We start from the raw sequence: 15,875 nt of genomic DNA, 5'->3' as shown, positions 1-15,875 counted from the left end.
CTATTCTCAAATGTTGAGGAGTATGAACAGATCGTCAAGGCAACTGATAGGTTGAAGGACATGCCTTCAGTGCCAGTTTGCATGATGACAAGGAGTCTACGTGGAAGACCCACTGAGGATGCATTCCGAGTCTACGTGGAAGACTCACTGAGGATGCATTCCGAGTCCTGAGTTATAGACCCATTGAGGACATGCCTTTAGTGCCAGTCTGCATGATGACCAGGAGTCTACGTGGAAGACCCACTGAGGATGCATTCCGAGTCCCGAGTTATAGACGCGAGCTCCAAAAGATCCTAGGATACTTAATCAATAACACCTTAAGACAATCCAAGATCTCTTGGATGAGCCTTAATGGCGATGGTCCAAGGTGCACGATTTGAACTCGAAGTAAAATTGGGCCTTACTTCTCAACCAACAAGAAGGGAATTCCCACGGCCAAGAAAATGACGAGGAACCGGCCAAAGACAACTCAGATGAAGAATATGAGGACTGTTGTTCCTTCGTGACGAGAGCCAAAAGGAAGTTGATACCCTAGAATACAACACTAGGGGGAATATCATTGAACAAATACAAGGAGACCCCAAACCATGCAAGCAGAGTGGATCTAGAGAAGAAAACAAAGTCAGACACAAGGGTTGTGATCGAACTTGGTTGGAGCACACGGGTGCAATTGACTACGAGCAGGCAGGCCTAGTTCCGCTATATGATGCACCACTACTGCGAATGGACTCACCTTCTGAGCTGCGACCGCCAAGGGAGATCCCCTCTTCTAGTGAAGATAGAGAGTTCAATTCCAAATCAGAAGTGAGCTTAGATAGTGACCCAAAAATACCTCGGCCTCCCAAGACTAGATGCAGCACTAAGGGGGACCTACCCATCCACCTACGACGTTGAATGGTTAAAGGAGGAATGACATGCACTGAGCAAAGAAACGCGGATGGACGAACAACGAAAACCACAAGACCTAATGAAATGATTCACAAAGTTCAAAAAGGGAGATAGGGTGGTGATCTTGCCGAGAGCCAAATGGTAGGGGCAAGCAAGTGAACCAATCAAGGGACCCACCAAGGTCAAGGAGGTCAATTTAGCCATGGAGGGGAAAATCCCATGACCTATCTTTATAGCCGATGATTTGGCTGAGAAGGATGAGGCAAGTCTCATTACTCTCTTGCGAGAGTATATAGACGTGTTTGCTTGGTCCCTAGAAGAACCTAAAGGGGTGGACCCTAGTGTGGTGACCCACAACATATCCATGACACCTGAGGCAACACTGGTCAAACAATGATCATATCCCATGAATCCAAAGCATGCCCATGCTATCAAGGAAGAAATCGACAAGCTAACGAGAGCAAGATTCATCTACGAAATTGAACACACAGACTGGGTTTCCCCCATAGTCATTGTATTAAAGAAGAATGGAAAGATTAGCAGTGTGTGTTAATTACAAGAAGGTAAACGTAACTACGAAGAGAGATAATTACCCATTTCCGTACACAGAGTACATGCTTGAGAGAGTAGCTGTCAAGGAGGCCTACAGTTTTTTGGACGGGTTCTTTGGGTACAATCAGGTGCAAGTGCATCCTAATGATAGGCATAAGATGGCATTCGCCACACTAAATGGGGAGTCTTTGCCTACATTTGCCTACATCGTCATGCCTTTTGGATTGACTAACGCATTAGCCACTTTCCAACAATTGATGTGTACAATATTCAAAGACATGCTAAGGAAGGAGTTACAAGTCTTCATGGATGACTTATGCGTTCATTCTACTTGGCGAGAACACTTAAATAGGCTCCAAGCAGTCTTTCAACGATGTCGGCTATATCGCCTTTGATTGAACCCCTTGAAATGCCAGTTCTGGGTGAAGCATGGATGTATCCTAGGAAACATGGTGTTAAAGAATGGCATTGCCACAGATTTCTCAAAGATCAAGGTCATTGTCGATCTTTCACCCTCAGTTGATTACAAGGGTGTTTAGTGCTTCTTAGGACATACCGGATACTATTGACAGTTTGTGTTAAACTACACATTGATTGCTAGGCCTCTATACAAGATGTTGATCGTATTCGAATGGACTGCGGAATGCCAACGCGCATATGAGGAACTAAAAAAGGCTCTAACCACTACTCCGATACTACAAGCCCCAGATTGGACACTCACATTCCATGTGCACATCGATGCTTCGAAATTTTCCATAGGAGTTGTATTGTGCCAACTTGGTGAGCACAACCTTGATTATCCAGTGAGCTTTGCTCGAAGACAACTCATTGAGATTAAAACAAATTACTCGAAAACTGAGAGAGAGGGCTTGTTGGCCATGGTTTTTGCTGTAAAGAAATTCTGGCACTATCTTTTGGCTACACCTTTTACTTTCTTTGTTGACCATCAAGCCTTGTTGTATCTAGTTAATAAATCATGCGCTACAGGATGCATTTCCAGATTGCTTCTTCTACTCTTGGAGTTTGATTTCTCCGTGACGGTGCGTAAGGGGAAACAACATTACATGACTAACCATCTATCTCACATCCCCACGAGAGAACCCGCTGGACAAGGCATTGTGGACGAACTACCAAACGTGCATCTATTCCGCTTGTCCAACGAAAAAGATTTATTTAGAGCTGACATGACCCTCACCTTACTATCCTCGAGAAAACGGTCAAGCTGAGTCAACAAATAAAATCTTGGTAAACGTCTTGACCAAGGTCATCTCCAAATCACGCAGTGATTGGGATAATAAATTGATGTGGCGGCCTTGTGGGCCTATTGCACGACTTACAAGACATCAGTAGGACAGATCCCCTTTAGATTGACATATGGTACAGGGGCAATCCTTCCCTTGGAATTCTTCATACCAAGCCTTAGAATTGCCCTTCAAGAAAGATGGGATGGGAAGGGAGCATGGATTGAATGCTTGATTGAACTCAAACACTTAACAGAAACTCGACTTCTAGCCACACATTCTCTCATATGCAAGAATGCAAGATGCAAAAGCTGGTTCGACAAGCATGTCAAGCAGTGCAGCTTTGAACATGGTGACTTAATACTACTGTACTTAGTCAAAGGACATAAGAAAAAATTGAAATTCCAAGGGCTAAGACCTTTCAAGGTTCAAACTATTAGCTGAACTGGAAATGTAGAACTTGAAAACCTAGAGGGCGAGGGCACATGCTTCTTCAATGGCAGCCACATAAAGAAGTAATTTCTCCCCATGCACCCATTGCATGAGTCCCCAATGCCAACGCTACCAGTCAACGTACGAGTAGCCACTATCACTGAGATGGACAATGAGGATGAAGAAGTAGTACCACCAGCTTACCTACGCATGATGGTCATCGCCAAACACACATGCACCATTAGCCCTCGCATTGAACGATGAGGGAGCTGATTTTAATACCTTGACTCATGACCATTGGACCCAAATTGGCAAACCGTAGTTGCAGCCCACTAATGCTATTCTCACCCCTTATGGAGGCCAACCCTACAAACTTCTAGGAAAGTGCAAGGTTATAGTTTCTATCGAGTCGAAAAGCATGCCAATAATTTTCTATGTGTTGCCCAACACTAAGATTGCAGGCACAGAATCACTGTTGGGATGAACTTTCAAGAAGCAAGCTCGTTGCAATGTCGACTACGAGTCACAATGCATCCACCTTGCCAACTCCCACTAAACACATCGAATGTGCGGCCAAGCTCCCACCTATTGTGCTGAACTCTCTAGTCTTGTTAAGCCTCAACCCCCCATCGGCCTTCAACCCTCTTATGAGCGATGATCAATCTTAACCTTAGCCACGGACTTAGCTAAAAATATAGGGGACAACTTGGTTGCTTACCTTTGATGCTTGGACGCTACTTTCATGACCATGGCTAAAATCTCTACAAACGACTAGACTCAGGCCTCTTGGACAAACCTATAGCAACGGAAGTACAAACACTCCCTTTCTCTTGGGAAGATTCAGAATTTGTATCTGTCAAAGCTTCTGAAGTAGCTCAAGAATTAATTGCAACTGAGATATCCTACAAACAAGCCATCAAGCAACGTCTCATTATGTCATATAACAAGACTACTAACCTCGGCCAGGAATCAAGAAATCACAAAGTTGGAACAGCTTGTCAACCATAACTCCTCCTTCTTACAGAAATGGTATGCTCTATGATTGCAATGGGAGCAAGTGGGATACCAAATAATGACCAATGCTAAATAGCGACACGCAATCAAGGCATCTGAATATGACCCAACCTATGTCGCTTCAACTTCCTATAGGGTGTTACCTTCTATTCGTAACCAACCCCTAGAGGAGCACATTGAGGGACATCTATTTTTAGATCACATCATCACAGAGGAGGAGTTGCATGTCGCTAGTCAAATGGACTCCAATGACTTCTTGCTTGACGTCCTCACTTATATTATGCACGTAGGCATTCGCCCTTTTGACATGGACAATTATGCTAATCTTGAGTATAATCTGAATTTCTATGCATGGCTCATGCGAAGGTAAAACTCTCACATTAGGTGCTGAACGGCCATCATCCTCCAACCCTTTAATCCTAGGAAGGATTCTTCTCAATTCAAAGAGGGGGAGGTATGGTAAAACAAACCAAAACACATAGCAAGAACCATAAAGGAAAATAACACATGCGGGACATGAGGGAAAACAAGCCAAAACACATAGTAAGAACCATAAAGGAAAATAACAACAATGTGGGACATGAGGGACCTCAATGGTAGGATGAAGTAACTTGTGATTGAGGAATTGACAATAAAAATTGAAAGCAATGGACTTAGACTGTTGAAGGAAAAAAGTCTAATCATGTAAAAAAATAGGTTTATCTGCCAAGCATGAAGTCTTGTCTTTCGGTAAAGCTAGGTGGAAAAGCACTAATGGCAAACCATGACTTATGACAGGAGCTGAAGATGTCGCAGCAAGATCAAGCCCACCACCTACCTTTCACAAAAGAGGAAAGAGAAAAGTATAGCCTATCCCTTGAAAAGCGGGCGTACAACCAGCACAGGTTTAGGAGCACCCACAAGATCAAACTTGGAGTGTTGACCAACGAATAGCCTATCAAGAGGATTGTGGATCAGTGCAACCTCGTTACGTATATCAAAAAGTTTTGACCACACTAGGTGTGTGAAATTCCCGAGGACATATGACCTTGACAAGGAGAGTGGGACAGTGTCCTTGGCGACCAGGGAAGGAATTAAGCAGGTGCAGGTCCCACTCAGCAAGATCTTAGTGGAAAAGGCGCTAGGATTGGAACCAAAGGTGGAGAAGAGGCACAAAAGAGACGTCTATGCCATGCTAGGGATAAAGAAGGAAAGAGTCTTAACAAATGATGGCATAAGCAAAGGTGATCCACACCCTCTTCTCTAGCCTAAGGTACAATTCGCTCATGCATAGAATCAGCGTGCCCATATTGGAGAATGTGGTAGCTCATTCATTGCATGAAGTGGATTGGAATGGCTATGTTAGGAAAACCATAGAGCAATCAACCAAGACACTCGACCTCATAAGTAGACAGGCAGGTGGAGAATCCCCATCATCAAAGGGAACTGATATGAAGAAGCCATCGGCCAAGGCCGCATTCATAGGGTATGGAGGAGTCTTGACTATCCCTATCTGAGAAGCTATGAAAGAGGCACAAGAGACGGAGAAGAGGGATCAAATGAAATGCTTGAGAAGTCACCTCCTCGTCACGACAAAGAACCATCAAGTGAGAGGACGATTAGTGAAGAAGAGGGAGAGCAAGAAGCTCAATCCAACAAACGGAAGGCAAAGATGCCTAAAAAGAAGGCAACAAAGAAGAAGCAGGAGGAAGAGATAAAGAAAAAAGAAGAAGCGGACCTACTTAAAGCCAAGGCTGAGTCAAAAAGAGCTATGGAACAAGAAGTGGAGTTGAGAAGGAAAGAAGACGAGGACCTAGCATAAGCTGTACACATGTCAATTGAACAACAATGTAGGCATGAGAAACTAACAGCAATGAGCCCATGTAGGCAGGACAGGCCGAGAACCAATGCCTAAGTGGCAGAAGACTTGCCTCCACCCATCCCTGAAGGAAAGTTCAAAGCCACCCTCTACGCGACCCTGCCTACCCCAACCATTACAGCAATGGCAAGCATCCCAGCCATTGTGGATGCCAACAACCTCATGGCGTGGGTATAGTTCTTAGTCAATCAGACACATACCCCAATGCCCACCTCCAATGTGGGAACCCCAACCACATGAGTGAAAATATTGGCTACTGCAGACGCCGAATCTCAACAGGGATCCAAGTGACCAAAGGTGCATGCTATCACCATGGAGCCGCAAGCCGCAGACCAGGATGAGCAGGTTAAGGAGCTCTATGCTCAGTTGGAAAGGGCAAAGGAGGAGAAGAGAGCGGTAGTGGCGATGATGGAAACGGAAAGGGAAATGGCAAATGCCTCCCAACTAGAAAAGACCCGCTTAGTGGCCTTGCAACACAAAGAAATCCATGCACTGAGAGCAGAGCTAAGGGCCAAGGAAGACAACGAAGAACAGTTGTGAAATAGACTGGAGGAAGAGAACCAGGAGCTGGTCACAATGCAAAGGGAATACAAGCTCCTAGTTCTACAACAAACGAAGCTCAAAGCATAGGTGAAAAAACTTCAAGAGGGCATGAAAGAGCTCGCCGCATTAGAAGCAGAGAGAGCACAAGAGCAGGAAGAATGGAAAAAAGAGAGAGAAGAAGAACGTGGAATGCAATGACACAAGGAAGAACGAGCAACACTAGAGGAGAAGATCGGGTGCCTAACAAAAGAAAAAGAGGACCTTGTACAAAAATGGAAAAGGCAAGAGCCAATGATAGTGGCACTATCACAAAGGTAAAGCAAGGGCCTGGAAGAAATGAGAAAGAAGGCAAGGGAATGGGAAGCCAAGAGCGAGAAGCAAGTGAAGGATCTAGCGAGTCGCTTGGCCCTTGCAGAGGGAGGCGGAATATTAGCAGAGGGCAGGGCAGGCACTGCTCGAGCTAGCCTCAAAATCCAACAACGTGCCTTCCTCGACATAATCTTAGATATCATACTCTCTAAGGAGAAGGAGGCAGTTGATGTGCTTAAAAGGAAACTAGAAATAGCCCAGAAGGCAATCAAAAAAGGGCTGTGCTCCTAGGTCCAAGATGCAAGTCTCGACCCAATCAGTCAAGATCAGCAAGAGAAATGGTTAGGAGCAAGCTTGAAACCAGAGGATATTGATGCCCGGGAACTTTAAGAACGAAAATCCCAGGAGGTAGGGGTAGGGTCAAGCCGTGAAGGGAAGCAACAAGATGAGGAGTGGATCCCACCACCCCCCTCACCACAACTAGAGCCCCCGCAAGAACAAGATGCCACAGCAGAAAGGAAGGCAGAAGCAAAAAAGAAGAGGGTCAGAATGTTAGATCAAGCACGCAAAAGAGCTTAAGCACAATCACTTGCAGTTCCACAACCACCCATCCCACTAGAAAGGGACTGCTTACCCATGAACTGGAATATAGAGATGTCAATATGGGAGCAGTGGTAAAATCATCGCCAACCCTTCGACTTCACCTTTCGATATCCAGCGGGTTTGAGCAAAGTGCTATCCACCAAAGTAGTAACAGAGGTAATCACCATGGGAAAAAGGCTTGGTGAAATATGGCTCGTTGAAAGAGAGAAAAACCCAATAGCTTGGTGGACAAAGCCCCAGATTACTAGGAAAACAAGGTTGAGGAGGTACCCCACACGGTGAAAGGCCACAAATCCCAATCTAAGTGGAGGAGAAGAGTCTGAAATGGCAATGTGGACATGTGGATGTCGTTTTGTGGCTCCCTGCCCTTCGAACGGAACAACCAACCTATCTACCATATCCCTGAAGGGTGGGAGTAGATTTTGACCCGGACATCCATGGCTGATACGACTTCCCGAGGATCCACAATGTCAATGCCACAAAACCAAAGGAGCCACTCGCCTTCTCAGAACAAGATCTATGGAACTCCATGGCCTGTTTCCTAATGGAATTCTCCTCTTTCCCAAACCCTGCCTTTGTAACAACATGTAACTATATTAGATTACTTAGGACTCTCCTCAAGCAACCCCCCGCACTGGCAGAATAGCATCTTCTACCGCTCTTTTTTGACATTAATGCGGGAATAGATGGGTGTGCCATGACTAGGCTAATGTTGCGCGATGCTTTACTCTCATCCTTTTGCATGGCCCTTCTTGAGGACATGAACGACAGTCAATTTACCAAATGTAGCCATCCATTCTTGGCCACCACAACTCTCCATGTTAGAATAGGCCAAAAAATGTGTATGCTAAGCATGCACTTTCTTAACAAATCATTAAAGCTCCCAATTTCCCCATCCCACCCCCACGAATCCAGAAAATGAATCTGTCATTGTGTATTACTTCTCCAAATTCAAGAAACTGTTTATTCCAAAAAAAAACAACGCAAGCTACACATCGATCACTGTCAATGCACCTAGGGGTTCTCAAGTTAGGTGTACCCGGTGGCCCTGGTCACCCGGCTCCGTTCCTAACCCCCTAGCCTCATTTTGATCCCACACTTTCCGCTTAGGGCACATCAAGGGAAGGACACACCCAAGGAGGTAACACTCACCTATGGTTAGACATGTCACCCTAAGCTCAATCCCATTAGCATGTGCACATGCACCACACGACAGTGGCGCACACCCACACGTAATGCACATTTCTTTTCTTCCTAGGTACAACTGAAGACCCCACCACCAGCTTCAGTGACCCCATCATCCATGCAATGTGCTCCCCATCTTATGAATCACCCTACCATGCTAGCCCACCAACAAACCAAGGGGCGGCCGCAAAAACCCCAATCGAAAAGTGAATAAAGAAGCTCATTTCGAATAGTGCATAAGAAGGCCACCGTAGAAGGGCCATTCAACGGATCCATCCAACACAATATTCAATTTCAACGACATATTCACCCACTAGCCTCTCTCCATGACTAGGGCTTAGTCCAAACTCAAGGGCCTTTCAGCTCCATAAATCCCTCCAAGGTAGGGGATCATCTCCAACTCAAGGGGCTCACACTTCCATAAATCCCTCCAACACATCTTCCAACACGGCTCGTATACAAACTCAAAAAGCCACTTGGCTACTTCAACAAACAAAGTCCGACTCATCACCCACCAAGTGCCATGGGACTGGAACTCAACCACGAGGGGGGTAATGTCAACCCTCAAATGAACAAGGTGGAAAATCCAAAAAATCTAAAGCAGAAGACAAAGCCAACGCAAAAGCGGAATGGAGAATGAAGGTATGCCAAGAAAAACCAGAAATCACAAAAAGTGTGAAAAAGTCCTAAATCAAGGAGAGGCACTTAAGAAAAAGCGCAAGTCAATACTTCTGTAAAAGAGCGCAAAGCGCATCATGATTTATTTTAAGAGCACCAGGCTCTAACCTATGCAAATCGTAAATGTATGTGGGCGGTGAGAAGGAAGCTAGGAAGATAGGAGGACAATGGAAAAAAGGACCTAGGCCCGCCATGTAAAAAGGGGATGACCACCCAAATGGGATTTATGGCTTTGTATATAAAGTTCAAAAAGTGAATGAGAGCTTATTCTTTGGTGTGTGACAAAGTGGACTCTTCTTTTTCTCTCCTTCTCTTCTCTTTGCTTGCTTGTGTGTGCTTGAGGGAGGGAGTGTGAGAGTGTGAGGGAGTGAGTGTGTGAGGGTGAGGGATCAAGGAGATAAAGCTCTCTACTATCCTCTCTCTTCTCTTATCTTCTCTTATCTTCTCTTACTTCGTGCATGGCTATGGAGGATGGAACTTGGAGTGGAGATTTGAGGATGCTTGAGCTTGTATTAAGAATCGTGGAGCTATTAAAGTGCTTGAGAGAGGAAACAACTTAATCGGGCATCAAGGTAAGCTCACTACACTCGTAGGGATGGATAGCACATCGAATATGTGAGAGGTAGCCATTAGTACTCGCTTAAAATGCTTGAACAATAAGAGGTTAGTGGGTCTTGGTGGTAGATCTTGGGCTCACCTCAACACCCGACCAAACTTGTAAAAGTATAGTAGGTACAAAATCAGTGATGATGTGGGTAACATGAAAGGAAGCCCCCAAATCTAGAAGCCAATACTAAGAATATGTAGACTGAATATCAAGTAACTAAGTAGCATTAAGTGATGAAGCAATAAGTATGTAATCATCTTTGCTTTAATCAGAGGAGAAAGTTGTCAGGCCTCGTAGGCAACGTCAAAAAGAGGCAAGAGGCTGGCTCAGGACTCCGGCACCCAAGCGACCAAAGGAGACAGGAACGACCTGGTATTTGGCTTCGCCCGGACTTGAACCGGAGACCTTCAGTGTGTTAGACTGACGTGATAACCAACTACACCACGAAACCTTGGCTGTAGGAAGCGGGGCGGTGTAGCACTCGACCTTTCATAAGTGCATGCCCGTTCACAAACAGGCTCCCTGCGAAGGACGATCAGCTTTTGCGTACGCGAGAGACTGCTTGAACGCATGCATCCGGGCAGAACCACCGTACTTGAAGTACATAAACTGTAAATTCGAAAAACGCGCTGTAATATGCCAAATCGCCCCTCACATCCAATTCACGTTTCCTTGAACGCCCCGATACTGCACAAAAAAAGCAACAAGGTCCCTCTACTCCCAAACGGATCTTCCTTCACAAAGAACTTGAGAAGGGCTTGAGCACTCTGCGTGTGTGAGGCTACATATCCACCAGCTATGACTTCCTTCACAATGAACTTGAGAAGGTCCTGAGTAAGTACTCTGGGTGTGCGAGTTTCAACTTTAGTGCGGCTCAAGCAAAACCTTTCTCCTAAGCTAGTTTGTTCGACGTTGTTTTTCTCTCTCATCCCTCTCCCATCACTTTGTTACTCTCTTTTTCCTAGCCCAACTAGATTTGTGGTTGTTTTTTAGCCTATTAAGGGGTCACATCCATCCGTCTCTTCCACAATGTGGCAAAGAGCATTTGTGGTGGGGGGTGTTGCATCCATCCGTTGTACTCTCTCTCTCTCTCTCTCTCTCTCTCTCTCTCTCTCTCTCTCTCTCTCTCTCTCTCTCTCTCTCTCTCTCTCTCTCTCTCTCTCTCTCTTTGTGTCTCATATAAAGATAAAAAAAAGTTATTTCATTTCTCGTAAATTAAAAATAATAATTAACTAATAAATTGATAATTATTAATTAGTTAATTAATCAAGTAACTAAATGATTAATTAGTGACTAGTTAATTACTAATTAATAATAATTATTTTATAATTCATAGCTCATCAAGTAAATATTAATGAGTTAACTAGTAGTTACTATTAATTAGTAACTAGTTAATTGAGAAATTAATTAACTAACTAATCTTTTCTATGTATCATAGGATGTGTCACAGTTATCCACATGATGGATGTAGTTATCATCCAACTCGAGCTTTATAATGGCTTGAGCCTTGTCATCTCCTTTTTTCCAAGAAACTGCAAGAATTGCATCCCGGGGCTTCTTCTCTTGTCCATTGGTGATGGCCCATAGGTCCTTCTTCATCAAGATGAGCTTAATGCGGGTCTACCAGGTATGAAACCCAACTCCTTTGAAGCAACATGTTAGTGAGTATTTGCCCATGCTAGAGTGGCTAGAACAGTAGAAAATCAGTACCAATTTCTCAAATTTGAGCAGTACAAGAGTTGATTGTGTCAAAAGACACAAGTGCTAAGAACACTAGATGAGTGTCAATAGACACCATGTTTGTATCCTCTAAACAAAGTCCGACTCATCACCCACCAAGTGCCATGGGACTGGAACTCAACCACGAGGGGGGTAATGTCAACCCTCAAATGAACAAGGTGGAAAATCCAAAAAATCTAAAGCAGAAGACAAAGCCAACGCAAAAGCGGAATGGAGAATGAAGGTATGCCAAGAAAAACCAGAAATCACAAAAAGTGTGAAAAAGTCCTAAATCAAGGAGAGGCACTTAAGAAAAAGCGCAAGTCAATACTTTTGTAAAAGAGCGCAAAGCGCATCATGATTTATTTTAAGAGCACCAGGCTTTAACTTATGCAAATCGTAAATGTAGGTGGGCGGTGAGAAGGAAGCTAGGAAGATAGGAGGACAATAGAAAAAAGGACCTAGGCCCGCCATGTAAAAAGGGGATGACCACCCAAATGGGATTTATGGCTTTGTATATAAAGTTCAAAAAGTGAATGAGAGCTTATTCTTTGGTGTGTGACAAAGTGGACTCTTCTTTTTCTATCCTTCTCTTCTCTTTGCTTGCTTGTGTGTGCTTGAGGGAGGGAGTGTGAGAGTGTGAGGGAGTGAGTGTGTGAGGGTGAGGGATCAAGGAGATAAAGCTCTCTACTATCCTCTCTCTTCTCTTATCTTCTCTTATCTTCTCTTACTTCGTGCATGGCTATGGAGGATGGAACTTGGAGTGGAGATTTGAGGATGCTTGAGCTTGTATTAAGAATCGTGGAGCTATTAAAGTGCTTGAGAGAGGAAACAACTCAATCGGGCATCAAGGTAAGCTCACTACACTCGTAGGGATGGATAGCACATCGAATATGTGAGAGGTAGCCATTAGTACTCGCTTAAAATGCTTGAACAATAAGAGGTTAGTGGGTCTTGGTGGTAGATCTTGGGCTCACCTCAACACCCGACCAAACTTGTAAAAGTACAGTAGGTACAAAATCAGTGATGATGTGGGTAACATGAAAGGAAGCCCCCAAATCTAGAAGCCAATACTAAGAATATGTAGACTGAATATCAAGTAACTAAGTAGCATTAAGTGATGAAGCAATAAGTATGTAATCATCTAAGTTGTAATCCAAGGTATTTATCTCTTCAATCTGAACACTAGACTTTAAAACGATGTTGCGATCATGAGAAGATTTGGCATTATCATGTGCTTCCTCTTTGCCTTTTTTGCACGTGTCATTGCACATCTTATGGCACTATGACCTTATGTGAACCTAGTGCTCACAATAATGATAGGCAAGAGAGGATTTAGGACCATGGAAATTACTATTTGATTACCTATGAGACTTGGACTTGCCCTTACTAAACTGTGAGTCTCTACCATGATTACTATTTCCATTACCACCATGTTTGCCTCTCACTTTAACTAAATAAGAAGTATGAGCTACGTCAATATTCTTCCTATTTACTTCTTTTTCGAGCAAAGCACCCTTTATATCCTTGAGCTTGAGGCTATCATCAGGAGGATTTGCACTCATAGCAATGTGGAAGGTATCCCAAGACTCAAGTAGTGTGACAAGTACATGGATTACTACAAGTAATAGTGCATGATCAGGATGCCAAGTTTATGAGTAACTTTTGGCAGGCGATTTTTACATTTATAGGCACCTAGCTTTCTCCATCCACTGCATATCACCCACAAACTGATGGGGACAAACCAAAAGGGTAAATAAATGGCTTAAGATCCTTCTATGGCACTTTTTCCATGATGTACAACGTAGTTGAAATATGTGGCTCCACTTTTGCCATCAAATGTCTCCACGATGAACAAGACACCCACAAGTTGACTTCTCATATGTCTCCATTTGAGAACATCATATGTCGAGTTGTAGATGCCATGTTCATGATATGGACTATAATATGTACTGCCTCAACCTAATAAGTCACGGGCATATGTGCATCCGATTCATCGTTGCCCGTGCTACTTCTGCTAATAATCGATCCCATGGTCTCTCAAACAGTAAGAGAACTCATTTGACATATATTCTCCACCATTATCCGATCTCAAGTATTTTATGTAGCCCCCTAATTGTTTTCTTGCCATGGCCTTAATCTCCGAAAACTTTTAAAATGCCTCACTCTTATGCTGCAAAAAGCAGGCCCATATCATCCTACTAAATATAAAACCTACATTTTCCCCTCAAAGAGACATTTTGATATGGACCCCAAAGATCAAGATATACAATTTCCATAGGATATCTTGCCCTCTTTGGAAATGGGAGTCTAGACTGCTTGCCACACTGAGACAAGGCTGACACATATGATCATGGTTTACATATCCAAACTGTGGATATTCATGAACCACTTGTCTAGACTGCATTTGTTTAAGCCTTTGCAAATTCGCATGCCCAATCCTTCTATGCCATAGTTCTACATCTTTATTTTTTCCATGCCCTGTCTCAACATATGTAGAGCTTTATATGATGGGAGTCCTATATCCAAAGCAAATAACTTGTATTTCTTTTGACCACGAGCAACAAGCCTGCCACGGTTGCCATTCTTGAACTCCTCAATGAAACAACTATATGAGTTATGTTGTGCAATGTGTCGTCTCGTATAACCACATACTCTTCAGCTTCTATTTATAGCTTTCTATCAAACCATTCTACATGGTGAGTCATATGGTTTGTAGTGCCTAAATTCAAAAACCAGTCATCCTCTCTAGGAGAGTGCATCATACTACCTACCAAGTACATGCTCCATGGTGAAGAGATGACCTCTAGGTGATGAGCCACCTCTAGAACTATAGCTACCCCCACTATATCCACCTACATAATGCCCGAAGTGGGTCCTTCCTTGACCCTTGGTAACTTATACACAAATTCATGATAGCACGCTATTAATTCACGTTTCCTGGTTGTTGCAGGTGAGCCTCAGTGATTTGTAACATTCTGGGGGAAATAGTAGGTGCAATGCTTATCTCTCGGCAAATTTAGTTCACCTTGGATGTTGAGCAGGAGCCGCATTGTGCATGTCTTTTGGCATGATGAAGTACCCAAAACCTTTATTGGTTGAAGTCAAAGGAGAGAAGCAAATTATCGCTCGCTTTCTTGAATTACGCGGATTTGTTGCATGTGTAAAGTAGTTTCACTTCATCTCTCCTAAAACCTGGCTGTGAATTTTATATTCTCGGTTGCTGGGCGATCCGAAGACGCATCGTATATGCGCCTATCATCTTTGCTTTAATCAGAGGAGAAAGTTGTCAGGCCTCGTAGGCAACGTCAAAAAGAGGCAAGAGGCTGGCTCAGGACTCCGGCACCCAAGCGACCAAAGGAGACAGGAACGACCCGGTATTTGGCTTCGCCCGGACTTGAACCGGAGACCTTCAGTGTGTTAGACTGACGTGATAACCAACTACACCACGAAACCTTGGCTGTAGGAAGCGGGGCGGTGTAGTACTCGGCCCTTCATAAGTGCATGCCCGTTCACAAACAGGCTCCCTGCGAAGGACGATCAGCTTTTGCGTACGCGAGAGACTGCTTGAACGCATGCATCCGGGCAGAACCACCGTACTTGAAGTACATAAACTGTAAATTCGAAAAACGCGCTGTAATATGCCAAATCGCCCCTCACATCCAATTCACGTTTCCTTGAACGCCCCGATACTGCACAAAAAAAGCAACAAGGTCCCTCTACTCCCAAACGGATCTTCCTTCACAAAGAACTTGAGAAGGGCTTGAGCACTCTGCGTGTGTGAGGCTACATATCCACCAGCTATGACTTCCTTCACAATGAACTTGAGAAGGCCCTGAGTAAGTACTCTGGGTGTGCGAGTTTCAACTTTAGTGCGGCTCTAGCAAAACCTTCTCCTAAGCTAGTTTGTTCGACGTTGTTACCACCTTTGGAAGCGCGCATGCCCACAATCCGGTGACTTTTATGCATGAACACATTTGTTCCTAAGTTCTAAGGAACTAGCTGGCTTGGCCGGCATTGCCCGCCCACCTACGCTTCACATGGTTGGCATCACCGCGGCCCTCGCCATGCGCGTTGTAGCCCACGTTTTCGTGAGTCCCTTTTCGATCATAGAAAAGGATAGACGATGCGCTTCTCGCACGCAACAAGCCGCACCACTCGCACATATAACGGCGTGCACGACCCCAACACGGGGGAAAAGCATTCATGCTTTTGAAGGTCTCATAACATGCGTCTCTCTCTACGG

The 15,875-nt window shown here is 44.3% G+C and overlaps 2 non-coding genes across 2 annotated transcripts; both read right to left on the bottom strand.

Annotated features, from left to right (window-relative positions):
- Nucleotides 1–10,287: 10,287 nt before the first annotated feature.
- On the bottom strand, nt 10,288–10,361 carry TRNAV-AAC (transfer RNA valine (anticodon AAC)). The gene has a single exon. It is a non-coding gene; the product is annotated as a tRNA-Val (tRNA).
- A 4,650-nt stretch (nt 10,362–15,011) lies between these two features.
- On the bottom strand, nt 15,012–15,085 carry TRNAV-AAC (transfer RNA valine (anticodon AAC)). Its single transcript has one exon. It is a non-coding gene; the product is annotated as a tRNA-Val (tRNA).
- Between the last annotated feature and the right edge of the window lie 790 nt (nt 15,086–15,875).

Source organism: Lygodium microphyllum, chromosome 26, assembly GCF_053477565.2.
Source record: "Lygodium microphyllum isolate KBCC chromosome 26, Lygodium_microphyllum_v1.1.10, whole genome shotgun sequence".
Classification (NCBI taxonomy): Eukaryota; Viridiplantae; Streptophyta; class Polypodiopsida; order Schizaeales; family Lygodiaceae; genus Lygodium; species Lygodium microphyllum.
This window is presented reverse-complemented; position numbering and strand designations above follow the sequence as displayed.